Consider the following 16,077-nt stretch of genomic DNA (forward strand, 5'->3'; position numbering starts at 1 on the left):
ATATAGCCTAGGTACTTAGCTTCTTCCTTACCCAAGGCACACTTCTTCAGGTTTATTGTAAACCCCGCCTCTCTGAGAGCATCAAACACCGCTTGGACTTTTCCGAGATGACTCTCCCAGTCCGGGCTAAAGATGATGATATCATCCAGGTACGCAGCAGCGTATGGCTTATGGGGTGCAAGGACTCTATCCATAGCCCTCTGGAAGGTCGCCGGCGCTCCCTGTAGGCCAAACGGTATCCGGACATACTGGAAGCATCCATCTGGTGTAGAAAATGCCGTCTTCTCCTTGGCTTCCTGTGCCATGGGGATCTGCCAATACCCCTTTGTCAAATCCAAGGTGGTTATATATCTGGCGTGCCCAAGACTTTTGATGAACTCATCAACGCGGGGCATCTGATAAGCGTCAAACTTGGAGACCTCATTCAACTTCCGATCGTCGTTGCAAAACCTCCACTCTCGATCAGGTTTTGGGACCAGGACAATTGGGCTCGACCAACCCTCTTGGATTCCTCAATGACTCCAAGCTTCAACATACCCCCCATCTCCTTGGAGATTACTTCTCAACGAGCCTCAGGAATATGATAGGGCTTCACGTTCACCCGCACATGTGGCTCTGTTAGGACCTTGTGCTCTATGACCTTCTTGTATCCGGGCAACTCTGAAAACAGGTCACTGTTTTTCTGGAGTAACTCCCGGCACTGCTGTTTCTGGGTCTTCGATAGCGTCTCCGCTATTGTAACCGCTCCAACCTCACCTTCTGGGTTGCTTAACAAAGATGGAGTTACTGTCGGCTCTCTATCTTGCCATGGCTTGATGAGGTTGACATGGTAAACTTGGAATGGTTTCCGTCTTCCAGGTTGGTGAATTTTATAATTTACCTCAACAAGTTTCTCGACAACCTCATATGGCCCTTGCCATTTGGCCAAGAACTTGCTTTCCAATGTTGGAACTAACACAAGAACTCGGTCTCCCGGATTGAACTGCCTCACTCTTGCACACCAGTTGTAGACCCTGACCTGAGCTTCTTGTGCCTGGAGGAGGTGTTCTTTCACGATAGGCATCACCTTTGCAATCCTCTGCTGCATCAGGGCCACATGCTCAATGATGCTTCTGTGGGGCGTGTGTTGTGAATTCTGTGGCTGAATTCACTCCTGTGGTCACAAGTGGTACTGCAGCTTCTGAGCTTCCTCCCTCAGGTGTTCTGGTGAGCTCGTTAACTGCTTCATTACTTAACTCCGCCTGATGCTGCTATCCTTGCTCCTTGTCAATGTTTCAGTGTTGGATCTGAGCTTCTCCTGATTGTTCCTGTGACCTGCTGCTCTGTATAGCTAAGTGCTGTTGCTTTTTTGTTGCTTTTTTTCTGTCCAGCTTGTCTTTTGTTTTGATGGAAGCTCTGAGACGCAAAGGGTGTACCGCCGTGCCGTTAGTTCGGCACGGTGGGTTTTTTTTGCCCCCTTTGCGTGGTTTTGCTTTAGGGTTTTTTGTAGACTGCAAAGTTCGCTTTACTGTCCTCGCTCTGTCCTAGAATATCGGGCCCCACTTTGCTGAATCTATTTCATCCCTACGTTTTGTCTTTTCATCTTACTCACAGTCATTATATGTGGGGGGCTGCCTTTTCCTTTGGGGAATTTCTCTGGGGCAAGTCAGGCCTATTTTTCTATCTTCAGGCTAGCTAGTTTCTTAGGCTGTGCCGAGTTGCCTAGGTAGTTGTTAGGCGCAATCCACAGCCGCTTTTAGTTGTGTTTAGGATAGGATCAGGTGTGCAGTCTACAGAGTTTCCACGTCTCAGAGCTCGTTCTTGTATTTTTGGGTATTTGTCAGATCACTGTGTGCGCTCTGATCGCTAAGCACACTGTGTTTCTGGATTGCCTACATAACACCTGTCATTAGCAAACATAACAGTACAAGGAGCCAAACTAATGATTCTCAATAGAGGGAAAGAAAAAGTTCTGACATCATTTTTTTTTTTTTCTCTGCTCTGTGTTCACTTTTTTTTTTTCCCCTAGACATTTGGGTGATTCTGGACACAGGTGTGGACATGGATATTCAGGGTCTGTGCTCTTCAATGGATAATCTCGTTATAAATGTACAAAAAATTCAAGATACTATTGATCAGAAATCTATGTTAGAACCAAGAATTCCTATTCCTGATTTGTTTTTTGGAGATAGAACTAAGTTTCTAAGTTTCAAAAATAATTGTAAGCTATTTCTGGCCTTGAAACCTCATTCTTCTGGTAATCCTATTCAACAGGTTTTGATTATTATTTCTTTTTTGCGCGGCGACCCTCAAGACTGGGCATTTTCTCTTGCGCCAGGAGACCCTGCATTGAGTAGTGTCGATGCGTTTTTCCTGGCGCTCGGATTGCTGTACGATGAGCCTAATTCAGTGGATCAGGCTGAGAAAAATTTGCTGGCTTTGTGCCAGGGTCAGGATGATATAGAAGTATATTGTCAGAAATTTAGGAAATGGTCAGTACTCACTCAGTGGAATGAATCTGCGCTGGCAGCTTTGTTCAGAAAGGGTCTCTCTGAGGCTCTTAAGGATGTCATGGTGGGATTTCCTATGCCTGCTGGTTTGAATGAGTCTTTGTCTTTGGCCATTCAGATCGGTCGACGCTTGCGCGAGCGTAAATCTGTGCACCATTTGGCGGTACTGCCTGAGGTTAAACCTGAGCCTATGCAGTGCGATAGGACTATGACTAGAGTTGAACGGCAGGAATACAGACGTCTGAATGGTCTGTGTTTCTACTGTGGTGATTCCACTCATGCTATTTCTGATTGTCCTAAGCGCACTAAGCGGTCCGCTAGGTCTGCCGTCATTGGTACTGTACAGTCCAAATTCCTTCTGTCCATTACCTTGATATGCTCTTTGTTGTCATTTTCTGTCATGGCGTTTGTGGATTCGGGCGCTGCCCTGAATCTGATGGATTTGGATTATGCTAAACGTTGTGGGTTTTTCTTGGAGCCTTTGCGGTGTCCTATTCCATTGAGAGGAATTGATGCTACACCTTTGGCCAAGAATAAACCTCAATACTGGGCCCAGCTGACCATGTGCATGGCTCCTGCACATCAGGAAGTTATTCGCTTTCTGGTGTTGCATAATTTGCATGATGTGGTCGTGTTGGGGTTGCCATGGCTACAAACCCATAATCCAGTATTGGATTGGAATTCCATGTCGGTATCCAGCTGGGGTTGTCAGGGGGTACATGGTGATGTTCCATTTTTGTCGATTTCGTCATCCACCCCTTCTGAGGTCCCAGAGTTCTTGTCTGATTATCAGGATGTATTTGAAGAGCCCAAGTCCGATGCTCTACCTCCGCATAGGGATTGTGATTGTGCTATCAATTTGATTCCTGGTAGTAAATTCCCTAAAGGTCGATTATTTAATTTATCCGTGCCCGAACACGCCGCTATGCGCAGTTATGTGAAGGAATCCCTGGAGAAGGGACATATTCGCCCATCGTCATCACCACTGGGAGCAGGGTTCTTCTTTGTAGCCAAGAAGGATGGTTCGCTGAGACCGTGTATTGATTACCGCCTTCTTAATAAGATCACTGTTAAATTTCAGTATCCCTTGCCATTGTTATCTGACTTGTTTGCTCGGATTAAGGGGGCTAGTTGGTTCACTAAGATAGATCTTCGTGGTGCGTATAATCTGGTGAGAATCAGGCAAGGAGATGAATGGAAAACTGCATTCAATACGCCCGAGGGTCATTTTGAGTATCTAGTGATGCCGTTCGGACTTGCCAATGCTCCATCTGTGTTTCAGTCTTTTATGCATGACATCTTCCGTGAGTATCTGGATAAATTTCTGATTGTTTACTTGGATGACATTTTGATCTTCTCAGATGATTGGGAGTCTCATGTGAAGCAGGTCAGAATGGTTTTTCAGGTCCTGCGTGCTAACTCTTTGTTTGAGAAGGGATCAAAGTGTCTCTTCGGTGTGCAGAAAGTTTCATTTTTGGGGTTCATCTTTACCCCTTCTACTATCGAGATGGATCCAGTTAAGGTCCAAGCCATCCAGAATTGGATTCAGCCGACATCTCTGAAAAGTCTGCAAAAGTTCCTGGGCTTTGCTAATTTTTATCGTCGCTTCATCTGTAATTTTTCTAGCATTGCCAAACCATTGACCGATTTGACCAAGAAGGGTGCTGATTTGGTTAATTGGTCTTCTGCTGCTGTGGAAGCTTTTCAGGAGTTGAAGCGTCGTTTTTGTTCTGCCCCTGTGTTGTGTCAGCCAGATGTTTCTCTTCCGTTCCAGGTCGAGGTTGATGCTTCTGAGATTGGAGCAGGGGCGGTTTTGTCACAGAGAGGTTTTGATTGCTCAGTGATGAAACCATGTGCTTTCTTTTCCAGGAAGTTTTCGCCCGCTGAGCGTAATTATGATGTGGGCAATCGAGAGTTGCTGGCCATGAAGTGGGCATTCGAGGAGTGGCGTCATTGGCTTGAAGGAGCTAAGCATCGCGTGGTGGTATTGACTGATCATAAGAACTTGACTTATCTCGAGTCTGCCAAGCGCTTGAATCCTAGACAGGCCCGTTGGTCGTTATTTTTTGCCCGCTTCGACTTTGTGATTTCGTACCTTCCGGGCTCTAAAAATGTGAAGGCGGATGCTCTGTCTAGGAGTTTTGTGCCCGACTCTCCGGGTTTATCTGAGCCAGCGGGTATCCTCAAGGAAGGAGTCATTGTGTCTGCCATCTCCCCTGATTTGCGGCGGGTGCTGCAAAAATTTCAGGCGAATAAACCTGATCGTTGTCCAGCAGAGAAACTGTTCGTCCCTGATAGGTGGACTAATAAACTTATCTCTGAACTTCATTGTTCGGTGTTGGCTGGTCATCCTGGAATCTTTGGTACCAGAGAGTTAGTGGCTAGATCCTTCTGGTGGCCATCTCTGTCACGGGATGTACGTACTTTTGTGCAGTCCTGTGGGATTTGTGCTAGGGCTAAGCCCTGCTGTTCTCGTGCCAGTGGGTTGCTTTTGCCCTTGCCGGTCCCAAAGAGGCCTTGGACACATATTTCGATGGATTTCATTTCTGACCTTCCCATTTCTCAAAAGATGTCAGTCATTTGGGTGGTCTGTGATCGCTTTTCTAAAATGGTCCATCTGGTGCCCTTGGCTAAATTGCCTTCCTCCTCTGATTTGGTACCTTTGTTCTTTCAGCATGTGGTTCGGTTGCATAGCATTCCTGAGAATATTGTTTCTGACAGAGGTTCCCAGTTTGTTTCAAGGTTTTGGCGAGCCTTTTGTGGTAGGATGGGCATTGACCTATCCTTTTCCTCGGCTTTCCATCCTCAGACTAATGGCCAGACCGAACGAACCAATCAGACCTTGGAAACATATCTGAGATGTTTTGTTTCTGCAGACCAGGATGATTGGGTGTCCTTTTTGCCGTTGGCTGAGTTCGCCCTTAATAATCGGGCCAGCTCGGCTACCTTGGTTTCTCCATTTTTTTGCAATTCTGGGTTCCATCCTCGTTTCTCTTCAGGACAGGTTGAGTCTTCGGACTGTCCTGGTGTGGATTCTGTGGTGGATAGGTTGCAGCAGATCTGGACTCAGGTAGTGGACAATTTGATCTTGTCCCAGGAGAAAGCTCAACTTTTCGCTAATCGCAGACGCCGTGTGGGTCCCCGACTTCGTGTTGGGGATCTGGTTTGGTTATCTTCTCGTCATATTCCTATGAAGGTTTCCTCTCCTAAATTTAAACCTCGTTTTATTGGTCCGTATAGGATTTCTGAGGTTCTCAATCCTGTGTCTTTTCGTTTGACCCTCCCAGACTCCTTTTCCATACATAATGTATTCCATAGGTCGTTGTTGCGGAGATACGTGGCACCTATGGTTCCATCTGTTGAGCCTCCTGCCCCGGTTTTGGTGGAGGGGGAATTGGAGTATATTGTGGAGATGATTTTGGATTCTCGTGTTTCTAGATGGAAACTCCAGTATCTGGTTAAATGGAAGGGTTATGCTCAGGAAGATAATTCCTGGGTTTTTGCCTCTGATGTTCATGCTTCCGATCTTGTTCGTGCCTTTCATGCGGCTCATCCTGGTCGGCCTGGGGGCTCTGGTGAGGGTTCGGTGACCCCTCCTCAAGGGGGGGTACTGTTGTGAATTCTGTGGCTGAATTCACTCCTGTGGTCACAAGTGGTACTGCAGCTTCTGAGCTTCCTCCCTCAGGTGTTCTGGTGAGCTCGTTAACTGCTTCATTACTTAACTCCGCCTGATGCTGCTATCCTTGCTCCTTGTCAATGTTTCAGTGTTGGATCTGAGCTTCTCCTGATTGTTCCTGTGACCTGCTGCTCTGTATAGCTAAGTGCTTTTGCTTTTTTGTTGCTTTTTTTCTGTCCAGCTTGTCTTTTGTTTTGCTGGAAGCTCTGAGACGCAAAGGGTGTACCGCCGTGCCGTTAGTTCGGCACGGTGGGTTTTTTTTGCCCCCTTTGCGTGGTTTTGCTTTAGGGTTTTTTGTAGACTGCAAAGTTCGCTTTACTGTCCTCGCTCTGTCCTAGAATATCGGGCCCCACTTTGCTGAATCTATTTCATCCCTACGTTTTGTCTTTTCATCTTACTCACAGTCATTATATGTGGGGGGCTGCCTTTTCCTTTGGGGAATTTCTCTGGGGCAAGTCAGGCCTATTTTTCTATCTTCAGGCTAGCTAGTTTCTTAGGCTGTGCCGAGTTGCCTAGGTAGTTGTTAGGCGCAATCCACAGCCGCTTTTAGTTGTGTTTAGGATAGGATCAGGTGTGCAGTCTACAGAGTTTCCACGTCTCAGAGCTCGTTCTTGTATTTTTGGGTATTTGTCAGATCACTGTGTGCGCTCTGATCGCTAAGCACACTGTGTTTCTGGATTGCCTTCATAACACCTGTCATTAGCAAACATAACAGGCGTGACTTCGGCTTCCCAGGTTTCCTTGGCTATATCCAGGAGTCCTCGTGGATGTCGGCCATATAGAAGCTAAAACGGTGAGAACCCTGTGGAGGCCTGTGGAACTTCACGAATGGAAAACATCAGATATGGTAAGAGACAATCCCAGTCTCTTCCGTCTTTCTCTATAGCTTTTCTCAGCATGCTCTTCAGTGTCTTGTTAAATCTTTCAACAAGGCCATCTGACTAGGGATGGTACACCGAGGTCCTCAATTGGGAGATTTTCAGGACTTTGCATAACTCCCTCATCACCTTGCTCATGAAAGGTGTCCCCTGGTCAGTCAGGATCTCTTTCGGCAGACCTGTCCGGGAAAACACATGGACCAACTCGTGGGCTATACTCTTCGAGGAAGAATTTCTCAAGGGAATTGCCTCAGGATAGCGTGTGGCATAGTCCAGGATGACTAATATATACTGATGGCCCCGGGCTGATTTAACTAAGGGACCAACCAAGTCCATGGAAATTCTCTCAAACGGCACCTCAATAATGGGCAATGGCACAAGGGGGTTCCGGAAATGAGGAGTGGGAGCAGTTAGCTGACATGTAGGGCAGAACCTGCAATAGTTCACTATTTCCCGGTGATACCCTGGCCAATAGAACCTCTGCACAACCCGTTCCTGCGTTTTTTCCACCCCTAGGTGTCCACCCAAGATGTGTGAATGGGCCATGTCCACCACCTTCTGTCTATATGGACCCGGCACTACCAACTGCTGTACCAACTCCTCCCTTATTTTCGTGACCCGATACAACAACTCCCCACTCATCAGAAAATGGGGAAATCTTGTGTCTGCCCCCGGCTCCTGTACCACCCCGTTAATAACTGTGACATTATTAAAGGCTTCCCTCAGAGTGGGGTCCTTATGTTTGGCAGTCCCAAAATTTTCACCGGTTACCTCTAACTCCAGAATGTCAGATGCAGGGGACACTTCCCCCTCATCCCCAACCAGAACACAAAAAGGAAACCTGTCTGTCTTTGGGTGTGGCGACACATTTTTAGGGTTCATTGGTTCCCTACTCTAGCTAGGGAGCTCAGAACCTTTTCCCCACGAATGCCAAAACAAACAGAAATCCCGGCCAATAATTATAGGGTGCAACAAGTCCCGAACGACGCCAACTATATGGGACTCAGTGCCACATGCCGTTTCAATGTCCACCCTGGCCATAGGGTAGTCCTTTGCATCACCATGTATGCATCGCACACAGACCTTCTTTCCCGGGAGCAGGTGGAGAGGAAAAGTGGCCCTCACCAGGGTCACTAAGCTCCCCAAGTCTAGCAGCGCCAATACCGCTTGACCGTTCACCTTTACGGGACGCGCTTGAGGTCTCTCGTTGGGCGGAGAGTTCACACTGCAGGCTGAATACGCATAGTATGAACTACGGCGTCCCATGCTGCAGTCCATCTGCTCAGAGTTCTGGGAACAACGGGCAGCTATATGTCCTGGCTTGTGGCACCTCCAGCAAATAATATCACCCATAGGGACCTTGGGCACCACCTCCACCGCCCTTTGTGAACTTGGATGCCCCACGCCTTTTTGGGACTCTGCCCCCTTCTGGGACCCCCAGTACGGCATGGGCTGCCTCCCGAAGGAGCCTTCCAACCTTGGTATCTCTCAACCAGTCCGATCTGCTCGACGGCATTCTGGGGATCACCCTGGGCAATCCAAGTCTGTATGAGCCTCAGGAGGGAATGCACAAACCGATCCATCATCACTCATTCTACCATCTGTGCAGGTGTAGATGACTCTGGCTGCAGCCATTTCTGGACCAGGTGCAACAGATCAAACATTTGGGAGCGAGGCGGGTTGTCCCGGTGATAGGCCCAGCAGTAAATTCGCTGTGCCCTGACAGTCAGTGTCATCCCCAAACATGCAAGAAACTCAGCTTTCAATTTGTGATACTCCTTAGCATCCTGCAATGTCAAGTCATAGTACGCCTTCTGGGGTTCTCCCATCAGGTATGGCGCCAGTACCTCTGCCCACTGCTCTGGCAGAAGTTTTTCCCTCTCAGCGACCCTCTCAAATACCGTCAGGAAGGCCTCAACATGCGCGTCTTACCGTCTTCCGGACGTGGGTGTCATCAGCCAGACCTGGGGTTGGGGCGCTCTTCTTGCCCTGGATGGTGGTTGCCAGAAGCTGCATCTGCTGCCGTTGCTCCTGCTGGCTCTGTTGTATTAGCTGCCATTGCTCCTGCTGGCTCTGTTGTATCTGTTGCATCAACAGCCTGTTGGTCTCTTGCTGAGTCTGCTGCCGTTGCTCCTGCTGTGACTGCAACTGGACCAAGTGTTTCAGCAGGTCCTCCATTTTGCCCAGCAATGCTTGCTGGCTTGCAACAGACTTGACCCAGGACATTCAATAATAGACTTACGTCTCCGATGGGAACGCTGCCCTCACGTCTACCACCAATTGTAGGGATTTCACTCACTCAGGTGCGATGGCTGACACTCAGGAGGCACGTTCCTTTAAAAGTTCACAGGGTTTATTGCTTCATAAACCACATGGCAAAATAACAGAAAACAAATAGCCTTTGGCTCAGACAAGAAAAGCAAGTGTCCAGTCCTTCAGGCTCAGTCCTGAAGCCTTAACACACTCAGGAGGGTTTCCCCTCCACACATATCTCCTGTGTAAAGCATCAGCCTGTCTTATATAAAGCTAACCACACCCAGGAACCAATCACATGATTAGACATGTGGTCTGACATCACCACAGGTCCTGAAACACACAGATATATACATGGTTAAGTGCAATAAAGAAACCACTCTGGGCTACATCACAGCGACAAGCCACCTATGTGACACATACCTCCCGTCGACTACACACCCTTTAGCCATGCTACAATATATATATCAGTCAGACACCCACATATATATATATATATATATATATATATATATATATATATATATATATTACATACAAAGAAAGGCAATCACCGATCTTAAAATCCCAATTTTATTCAATCTTCATTAAAATTCCATGGCCGGGTGGATGAGGAAAAGGAGTTGCTGTGAGTAGGAACAAACGACGGCCCTTTCGCGCTGTGCTTGTGCTTCTAGTATGTTAGAGGAAATGACCATATATATTTATATTTAATACAGAGCTAGATAGCAGAAAAGCCGGTAATTCAATTGCCGGCTTTTGCTATCTCCTTATCAAACCAGACAGGATATGAGACATGGTTTACATACAGTAAACCATTTCATATTTGTTATATTTTTACATATTCTTCACTAATAATGTTAGAAGTGTCTGTGTGTAAAATTTGGGAGCTCTAGGTATTAAAATAAAGTGTTAAATCACGGAATAAACTGGTGTGGGCTCCCACGCAATTTTCTCTGCCACAGTAAGAAAGCCAGTGACTGAGGGCAGATATTAATAGCCTAGAGAGGGACCATGGTTATTGCCCCCCTTGCTAAAAACATCTGCCCCCAGCCACCCAAAAAAAGGCGTGTCTGTAAGATGAACTCTAAGGCTGCCGTCACACTAGCAATATTTGGTCAGCATTTTACATCAGTATTTGTAAGCCAAAACCAGGAGTGGGTGATAAATACAGAAGTGGTGCATATGTTTCTATTATACTTTTCCTCTAATTGTTCCACTCCTGGTTTTGGCTTCCAAATACTGATGTAAAATACTGACCAAATACTGCTAGTGTGACGGCAGCCTAACGTGGGAAAATATTCTGAAAAATTCCCATGCTAGAGTTCATATGAGGTTATGCCAGTAGGAGACACAGCGCCGCAAGTCTAGGTAGCTACGTTCCCCTGCACTACATTTATTCCCCAGTTTTTACAGCCGGGGCAGCTGCATTAGCAGGCTCCTGGTTGTAAAATTATTTAACCCCTTCAGATGGATTTACATCGTGGGACATGACTGTACGATGGACAGGTATGGGATATTGTTGTTTTTTTATTTTAACTTTTTTTCAGAAGACAAGGGGCATAGATTGAGCGTATAATAAAGCTATTACAACCCCATGTGTATTTATTTCATTAAAATACTTTTTTCCTAATGTGTGTTTGTTTTTTTTATAACCCTTTATTAATATTTGATTAATAATGGATAGGTGTCTTATTGACACCTCTCCATTATTAACCAGGCTTAATGTCATCTTACATTAGCAAGGTGACATTAACTCTTTATTACCCCATATCCCACCATTACTCGGGAGTGGGAAGAGAGTAGCTAAGTGCCAGGATAGGCGCATCTTACAGATGTGCCTTTTATGAGGTGGCTGGAGGTAGATGTTTTTAGCAGAGGGGGGGGGGGGCAATAACCATGGTCCCTCTCTAGGCTATCAACATCTGCCCTCAGTCACTAGCTTTCCCACTCTGGCGGAGAAAATTGCGCGGGAGCCCACGCCAGTTTCTTCCGTGATTTAACCCTTTATTTTAACACCTAGAGCTCCCAAATTTTGCACACACACACACACAAAAACACACACACACACACACACACACACTACTAACATTATTATTGAGGAATATGTAAAAAAACAAGGGATATGAAATGTTTTACTGTATGTTCGCCATGTGTCATATCATGTCGGGTTTTATAAGGAGATAGCAAAAGCCGGCAATTGAATTACCTGTTTTTCTGCTATCTAGCTCTGTATTATATTTATATATCACTGACACATATACAGTACAGACCAAAATGTTGGACACACCTTCTCATTTAAAGATTTTTCTGTATTTTCATGACTATGAAAATTGTAAATTCACACTGAAGGCATCAAAACAATGAATTAACACATGTGGAATTATATACTTAACAAAAGAGTGTGAAACAACTGAAAATATGTCTTATATTCTAGGTTCTTCAAAGTAGCCACCTTTTGCTTTGATGACTGCTTTGCACACTCTTGGCATTCTCTTGATAAGCTTCAAGAGGTAGTCACTGGAAATGGTCTTCCAACAATCTTGAAGGAGTTCACAGAGATGCTTAGCACTTGTTGGCCTTTTGCCTTCACTCTGCGGTCCAGCTCACCCCAAATCAAGAGAATGCCAAGAGTGTGCAAAGCAGTCATCAAAGCAAAAGGTGGCTACTTTGAAGAACCTAGAATATAAGACTTATTTTCAGTTGTTTCACACTTTTCTGTTAAGTATATAACTCCATGTGTTAGTTCATAGTTTTGATGCCTTCAGTGTGAATTTACAATTTTCAAAGTAATGAAAATACAGAAAAATCTTTAAATGAGAAGGTGTGTCCAAACTTTTGGTCTGTACTGTATATAGACTGTATATATGTTTTCATTAATATTTGAGCCAATGGATCCATTCTATGTCCATTCTGCAAGCCGGCGAGAAAATCTCGCCGTATGGATGCCATGCGGATGACACACGGATAATTTTTTGAGAAAAAAATCGCATCCTCACATTGAATACGGATCACTGTTCAGGAACTTTTCTGCGTATCTTGGCCATAAAAACGGACCATATTTTCCTATGCTAGGTGTGGCACCGGCCTTATTGTAGTAGTAATAGTGGTAGTATTGGTTTGTAAGTTTTTCTTAACAGTGAACTTTTGTTTAAAATATGAAACCCTTGCATTTAAGTGGTTACAAGCAGAAATTGGAGCTAACTCTGCTGCTGTTAGAGGCAGATCCTGGCTGTATTGTACAGCTGGCACCTGGCCTATAAGAAGTGTGTTCAACACCTGAGTCCACTGTATTCATGTGATATACATGTATGTCACATGTCAGGAAGACGTTATTGGGTAGATACCTGTAGGTGGCACGAAAGAGACCGCTTTACTTCTAGGAAAGAGCTAATTTGCAAATTTTATTTCAAGGTGCAATGCCTAAAATGTCCAAGAGTGTATTTGCATTGGTAACCAAGTGAAGAGCATGATGACTAATACGTTTTAAACAGTCAATGTACGCATTAAAAAAATATGCCCTATATATGACTAATGTGACAGAAATTTGACTCCGTTCTCTACTATATTATTAAAGCAGTTGACCTGAAAATAACATTTTTTTTAATTTCTGTTACTTATATAGCACCAACATAATCCACAGTGCTGTATAGGAATGCTAATCAATCACTGCCCCTAGTGGGGTGTACAATGAGAAGTTCCAATGAACAACCCTGCATTAATATGGAGATATTGAGCCACCATGCTTCCTATGGTATTATGCATGATATAAATGTATGATCAATGGGAGTCAACTGTTACTGGAATTTCTACCAATTATGAGAACGGGGGTCCCATCATCCCAGTTTGAATGAAGCGGTGGTCATACATAAGTACTACTGCCTTATATATTTCATCTATAGGACTGACGGTGATAGTCGAGTACAGTATATTAACCCTATTATATAGCAAAACATATATGTCGTTAGAAAAAGGTTGCTGATATGCAATGAAAAATATATTTTCATACTGTTAAAAAATGTATATTTTCTTAAGCTTAAGGAAATATGTATTATGGGTTTTGGAAATTTTATTTAACAATTTTGATTGCAACATAAAATAAATACAAATGTCATAGCACTCTACAATAATTTCCATACTTTAACAGCAATTACAATTATAATATATATCTAACATTATATATATAATATATCTAACATTTTGCTCTGTAGGATCCATAAAAAACAATAATTTTGTATGTAAAGCATATACAAACGTATCAACATCACAAACAACACTATCCTGTGCACAGCATTTGTTCCTTTATAGTGAAACCCTGTCTTACTCGGATACAACTGCTTACATGTACCATGCCCGAATATACTGTATAGTAAAGATGAAAAGACCACCAAAGATCCAAAACTTACCCTCCTGGCAATCAGTTGGGCCTTCAGTATGTAGTTGCTGCTTTTTGTCACGCTTCATTGTTCAAGTTGTCAGCCATGTCTTCTCTATGTTTAATACTAACACAAATAGCATACATGGGTGTGTCTTACAGCTCGAGGTGGAGTAGAAATTCAGGAATACATTTTTCTGTCAAACATTTTTAACATTATCATTCCACGTTACACACATGTACAGTGAAATTATACAGAAATCACACCAACAAATGTTGCAAACAAACCAGTAAATGCAACTTTTCTTCTCTAAAACCTCAACAATCCAGACTTCACTGCTTCAAACTTAGTTCACATTTGAAGCAGGAAGCTCAGATTGGTTTACACTAAAGAAACATTTTTCTCACAAAAAACCTTTAGCTGCATTTTTTTCTACTTTCTTTTTCATCAAACGTTATTTAACCCCTCTCTGACCTTAGACGTACTATCCTGTCGAGGTGCCCTGGGCCTATCTGACCCTCGACGGGATAGTACGTCATAGCGATCGGCCGCGCTCACGGGGGGAGCGCAGCCGATCGCGGCTGGGTGTCAGCTGCCTATCGCAGCTGACATCGGCACAATGTGCCAGGAGCGGTCTCGGACCGCTCCCGGCACATTAACCCCAGGCACACCACGATCAAACATGATCGCGGTGTGCTGGCGGTATAGGGAAGCATCGCGCAGGGAGGGGGTTCCCTGCGGGCTTCCCTGAGCCCCCCGCAGCAACGCGATGTGATCGCATTGCTGCGAGGGTCTCCTTACCTCACTCCCTGCTCCAGTCCCGGATCCAAGATGGCCGCAGCATCCGGGTCCTGCAGGGAGGGAGGTGGCTTACAACGTGCCTGCTCAGAGCAGGGCTTGGTAAGCCTGCAGCACTGTAAGTCAGATCGGTGATCTGACAGAGTGCTGTGCAAACTGTCAGATCACCGATCTGTGATGTCCCCCCAGGGACAAAGTAAAAAAGTTAAAAAAAATTTTTTCCAAATGTGTAAAAAAAAAAATAACAAAAAAAATTCCTAAATAATGAAAAAAAAAAAAAAAATATATATATATATATTATTCCCATAAATACATTTCTTTAAATAAAAAAAACAATAAAAGTACACACATTTAGTATCGCTGCGTCCGTAATGACCCCACCTATAAAACTATTTCACTAGTTAACCCCTTCAGTGAACACCGTAAAAAAAAAAAAAAAAAAACGAGGCAAAAAACAACGCTTTATTCTCATACCGCCAAACAAAAAGTGGAATAACACGCGATCAAAAAGACGGATATAAATAAGCATGGTACCGCTGAAAACGTCATCTTGTCCCGCAACAAATGAGCAACCACACAGCATCATCAGCGAAAAAATAAAAAAGTTATAGTCATCAGAATAAAGCGATGCAAAAATAATTATTTTTTCTGTCAAATAGTTTTTATCGTATAAAAGCGCCAAAACATAAAAAATGATATAAATGAGGTATAGCTGTAATCGTACTGACCCGAAGAATAAAACTGCTTTATCCATTTTACCAAATGCGGAGTGGTATAAACGCCTCCCCCAAAAGAAGTTCATGAATAGCTGGTTTTCGATCATTCTGCCTCACAAAAATCGGAATAAAAAGCGATCAAAAAATGTCATGTGCCCGAAAATGTAACCAATAAAAACGTCAACTCGTCCCGCAAAAAACAAGACCTCACATGACTCCGTGGACTCAAATATGGAAAAATTATAGCTCTCAAAATGGGGTAAAGCAAAAAATATTTTTTGCAATAAAAAGCGTCTTTCAGTGTGTGATGGCTGCCAATCATAAAAATCCGCTAAAAAACACGCTATAAAAGTAAATCAAACCCCCCTTTATCACCCCCTTAGTTAGGGAAAAATAAAAAAGATTAAAAAAATGTATTTATTTCCATTTTCCCATTAGGGCTAGGATTAGGGCTTGGGTTAGGGTTAGGGTTAGGGTTAGGGCTAGGGCTAGGGTTAGGGCTAGAGTTAGGGTTAGGGCTAGGGTTAGGGTTAGGGCTAGGGTTAGGGCTAGGGTTAGGGCTAGGGTTAAGGCTACAGTTAGGGTTGGGGCTAAAGTTAGGGTTAGGGTTGGGGCTAAAGTTAGGGTTAGGGTTTGGATTACATTCACGGTTGGGAATAGGGTTGGGATTAGGGTTAGGGGTGTGTCTGGGTTAGGGATGTGGTTAGGGTTACCATTGGGATTAGGGTTAGGGGTGTGTTTGGATTAGGGTTTCAGTTGTAATTGGGGGGTTTCCACTGTTTAGGCACATCAGGGGGCTCTCCAAATGCGACATGGCGTCCGATCTCAATTCCAGCCAATTCTGCGTTGAAAACGTAAAACAGTGCTCCTTCCCTTCCGAGCTCTCCCATG

At 44.4% G+C, this 16,077-nt stretch overlaps 1 protein-coding gene across 1 annotated transcript in view; it reads right to left on the reverse strand.

Annotated features, from left to right (window-relative positions):
• Nucleotides 1-13,822, reverse strand: part of LOC138670014 (gap junction beta-5 protein-like) — a 30,406-nt gene extending 16,584 nt beyond the window's left edge. The window contains exon 1 of the mRNA XM_069756974.1: nucleotides 13,703-13,822. The gene's annotated coding sequence lies outside the window, so the exon portion shown is untranslated. The remainder of the gene's footprint in view (nucleotides 1-13,702) is intronic.
• Between the last annotated feature and the right edge of the window lie 2,255 nt (nucleotides 13,823-16,077).

This window comes from Ranitomeya imitator, chromosome 3, assembly GCF_032444005.1.
Source record: "Ranitomeya imitator isolate aRanImi1 chromosome 3, aRanImi1.pri, whole genome shotgun sequence".
NCBI lineage: Eukaryota > Metazoa > Chordata > Amphibia > Anura > Dendrobatidae > Ranitomeya > Ranitomeya imitator.